The 4,603-nt window shown below is 47.3% G+C and overlaps 2 protein-coding genes and 1 non-coding gene across 5 annotated transcripts in view; all 3 read left to right on the plus strand.

The window, feature by feature from the left end:
- Positions 1–4,603, plus strand: part of LOC109372173 (uncharacterized) — an 89,031-nt gene that overhangs the window by 17,394 nt on the left and 67,034 nt on the right. The gene's annotated exons all lie outside the window — the stretch shown is intronic.
- Positions 1–4,603, plus strand: part of APBA2 (amyloid beta precursor protein binding family A member 2) — a 179,199-nt gene that overhangs the window by 11,637 nt on the left and 162,959 nt on the right. The gene's annotated exons all lie outside the window — the stretch shown is intronic.
- TRNAI-AAU (transfer RNA isoleucine (anticodon AAU)) lies at positions 1,793–1,866 on the plus strand. Its single transcript has one exon. It is a non-coding gene; the product is annotated as a tRNA-Ile (tRNA).

Consider the following 4,603-nt stretch of genomic DNA (forward strand, 5'->3'; position numbering starts at 1 on the left):
AGCTGTAGAGGGCACAGCGTCACTGGCCCTCATGTGGGATCTGAACCGGAGCCCTGCTGCTCAGAGCTGGCGTCCCAAGCCAACTCCTAACGAACGCGCCACTCAGCCGGCCATTACATGTGTGTGTTTTAAGCCATCCAGGTTTGTGGTGATCTGTGACAGCAGCCATAGGAAGCTGATGTGCCATCAAGACGCATGCACTGGAGTGCCCATGGCAGCGTGGTTGTCATTGCCAAACTGCCAGTGACACTGGGGTCCCTTCCATAATGGAACACCACACAGCAAGCTGAGAATGGACACTGCTTGCGTGTGCAACAGTGTGGGTACGTCTTGCCACAGAACATTGAGTGAAAAACCCAGAAGCTAGAGTCTCTTACTGTGATTCCATTGAGAGGAAGGGTGACAGCCAACTCTTGTCTGTGGGGTTGGAAGTCAGGTGGCCCTTGGGAAATGGTGACTAGGGGAAGGTGTGTGGTGTGGCAGCAGGGCTGCTGGAGGTGCTGACAATGTCCCATTTCTTCAATTTGGTGTTGGTTTGCATGGGTGAGTTCCAATTTATGACATGGAACTTTTCAGTACATACATTATACTTCAATAAAAAGTAAGGGAAAAAAATAATAACCCAGCAGTACATCATCTTGGATTTTTCAAAAAGAGCTTCCTTTTTTTTAAAGATTGTATTTTTTTTAAGAAATTTTATTGGGGAACAGTGTATTTTTCCAGAACCCATTAGCTCCAAGTCAAGTAGTTTCAGTCTAGTTGTGAAGGGCGCAGCTCCTTGGCCCATGTGGGCATCAATCCGGAAACCTTGGTGTTATGAGTCTGCGCTCTAACCACTTGCGCTAACTGGCCGCCCCAAGGAGAACTTTCAATTGACTGACTCATGGCTTGTTTTTCTGCTGGAACAGTGGTATCGAAATCAAGATTACATTTCATTTAGTGTGAGATAATTAGATTTGGCCATTCCAACAAGTGCTTATTAATATTTAGATACAAACTATGTTTTCTAAATGAAATCAGAGCCCATAAACCCGAGTAGGATGCTACGATCTATACATGTGTGATTGATATGGATAAGTTACGAAATGAGTTTTGCTTCCTGCACATGACGGGGCTGTGCTCTTAAGGAAAACCAGGCACACACGTAGCCGAGGGTTTAAGGGGCATACGCTGTGCAGCCTCCGTGAGTGGGAATTAAAAGTGACTGAAGGAGAGAGAACAGAGGGAAATGGTGTGGGTGAGCGATTCCTGGGGGTCAGCCCAGAAATTGTGGGTGGAGGTTCTGTGGGATCAATATTGACACCAATGGTGACAGTCATTGATGGTATGGTTCCTTGATAGGGTGGGATGAAAATGGGGCTTCATCTCCGTGGTCTTTCTCCCCAAGCCCATACCTTCTATCTAATCATAAGGAAAACGGCAGTTAAAGTCTCCTAGGGGGACATTCTAGAAAATACCTGACGGGTGCTCCTTAAAACTGATGAATCAATAGTGTCATCAAAACCTGACACTCTGTCACAGTCAAGAGGAGCTTAAGGAGACGCAGGACTAAATGGTGCTCTGGGTGGGATCCTGGAACAGAAGGAGGACACTGGGTGAAAACGAAGGAAACACCGTTGAAGCGTGGGCTTTAGTGACCAGGAACACATTGAGAGCGGCTCCTTCATTGCAAGAAACGTGACGTTGATGTAAGATGTTACGGATGGAACCACGTGTGGGGTGCGTGGGAACTCTGTACTCTCTGCAGACTTTCTGTAGGTCTAACACTTTAAAAAAATAAAGTCTAAGGGGTGACTGGTTAGCTCAGTTGGTTAAAGCGTGGTGCTAATAACACCAAGGTTGCCGGTTCGATCCCCGCATGGGCCACTGTGAGCTGCATCCTCCTTAAAAAATAGAATAGAATAGAATAGAATATTTAAAAGTCTATTAAAAAAAACTGTCAGGCAATTTGAGTCTCATCACCCCGGGCCTCCTGCTCTGAGTGTCACTGTCCCCTGGGCCTCAGAGTGTCACTGTCCCCCCTCATCCAGCTCCAGACCCTTCACTTTGCCGACCCTATTGGTCCTTCTTCACTGTCCATGAAAGCTGGGGAAAAGTTCAGTTTCATATTTAGGATAGATTTTTTTTTTTATGCCTCAGATTTCTGGGTGCTTGGAAAGAACCAGTTCCTCAGATGCGGTCTATGTGTGTGCTGGGGGTCATCCCCAGGTGACATGAGCCCAGCCGGTAAATGCACGGGCATGCTGGTCACGCTTCATCGTCTGCCAACCCAGACAGCAGCGTCCAGCCTCTGTTTCCTTCCTCTGTGCCCAGGGAAAGGAAACCATGCCAAGTGCTGATGTTCTGAGAGGCCGCCCTCCCTTGCTCAGCCCCTGGGTCACTTAGAGTTAGTGACCAGTGGCCATTTTTTTAGGGGGGAAATACTGGTCACAGTAGACAGCGTGAACCGAAGCTGCTGTGTGTGTGGTGGATGGTTCAGTGAGGAGGCAAAAGCGAGCCCCCCCGTCTGTGTGGGCTGGGCTGGCGCTGAGGGTTCATGGCCAGCACTGATGAGATGGTGGGAAAGGCTCTGTCGCCACAGGAAGGCAGGCCGGGGTGGCAGCTGAAACCCTGGTGTTTGGTAACTTCATCTTCTTTAACTGACATAAGTTTCACCTCCTGTATTTTTGGAGGAGGTGAAGGATGCAGTGAAAATGAGTAACCCCGTAGGGCTGGGAGAAGCTGGGGCAGGATGTCTACTCCCAGTGGGCATGGGCCTCACCTTGGGTCATCTCACGGAGCCAGCAGGGCCGGCTGTGGTTTATGGAGAGTTGGACAGACCTGCCTGGGACCCAGCCTGTGCCCCAAAGCCCAGCTGGGCAGTGGTGGGGGCAACTTTCAGCTCCCCCACTTGCAACCTGTGAAGCAAGTGGCCCATCTTCCTAGGTTGGCTTGTGGCATTTTGAGAGGAAACCAACAACTTGGGGGGTAGGAGGTGGTGTCTATGGGAAGTTTCAGAGACTTCCCGATGACACACAGGCCAGTGTAGGGCTGATGACTTAGGTGTGATCACAGTTCTTCCAGGGGGACTCCATTTCTTGATGCCACCCACTCCATGTGCGAGGTGCTGACCTGATGGGGACACTGGGGACCCGAACCTGGGCTCACAAGCAATTATTTATCTTATCTTTATGTCTTATTTTTTCTGGTGATTTGGCAAATGGATTGATGCCAAGCCCTCTTTTCCTGAACCGTCGGCTCCGCTTGGGTGTGGGTGAGTCATGTGGCTGGTTGTCCCTGTGGGACGCTGGGTCCAGTGTCTTGTCCTCTTGAAGGACTTGGTGGCCCTCAGAATGCAAGGAAGAGCTGAAGGAGTCTGAGGCCCCGGGGGGATTTTTCCTCCTTTTGCAGAAACGATGGGTTCATGGACCCACTGTGTTGAGCTGGAAGGAAGAATTTTAAAATTTCCTCTGTTTGAAGAACCTAAAATGGAACAATCGATTCTCCCACAGTGGACATTTAAGCAAGTTCTTGGAAAAAAATGGAAGATTTTCTACGTGTAGAAGCAGATTCCATGGGACCTTCTGGTAATGAATTTGAAAATGCTTTTCTATTTCGTCTCATTCTCAAACCCGGAGTCTTAAAAACCAGAAGCTGCCTAGTCAAGATCTTGGGGGTGGGGTCGGGGGCAGTACCCCCTCACCTCAAAGGGAGACAGCCGGGGAGACCCACCTTTCTCTGCAGAGCACCCCTCTCCAGGTCTGCAAACGAGGGTTCACATCTCTTAACTCCACTTAAAGACTCTGAAAGACATCAAAGAATGGAGTGAAACACAGGAGTGATTTTGAACGTTTTTTGAGTACCCGCTGTCTGCTGGGACACAGTTTATGTGTATTGTTTCGTTGTTGAACAGTAAAAGAGCTAGTACTTTAAAAAAACAGGTAGATATTACATCTCTGTTTTTAAAATACAGTTGACCCTTGAATAACTTAGGGGTTAGGGACGCCTAGCCCCTGCCCCACACACTCGAAATCCATGTATAACTTAGACTCCCCAAATACTTAACAACTAGTAGCCTACTATTGAGTGGAAGCCTTACTGATCACATGAACATTGACACATATTATTTGTTATATACTGTATTCTTACAATAAAGTAAGCTAGAGAAAAAAATAAAATGTTAAGAAAATCGTAAGGAAGGGAAAATATGTTTATAGTATTTATTGAAAAAAAATCTGCATACAAGTGGACCCGTGCAGCTCAAACCTTTATGGCCCAAGGGTCCACTCTACTGCCGTCTGACACTTTTCTGGCAGCAGAGTTTGGGGTTGAGAAGGATACTGGCCTCGTCGATGGGCTGGCATCTGACATACTCTAGATCCTGGATTCCTTTGGCGCTGGTTTTGCATAAGCAGATATTTTTTTGTTTAATTTTTTTCTGGTTATAAAGTTAATATGCTTTCATTATAAAGAGTCAAACTTTACAGAAATACATAATGTAGAAAATGAAAGCCCACCGCCCACCCCCCATTCAGCCCCTGCAAAAATGACCATTGTTAACAGTTCCGTGCAGATTCCTCCCATTTTTTCCCCTTATTTATAGCAATGTTTTACTTAAATTTTA

This window comes from Hipposideros armiger, unplaced genomic scaffold, assembly GCF_001890085.2.
Source record: "Hipposideros armiger isolate ML-2016 unplaced genomic scaffold, ASM189008v1 scaffold_617, whole genome shotgun sequence".
Classification (NCBI taxonomy): Eukaryota; Metazoa; Chordata; class Mammalia; order Chiroptera; family Hipposideridae; genus Hipposideros; species Hipposideros armiger.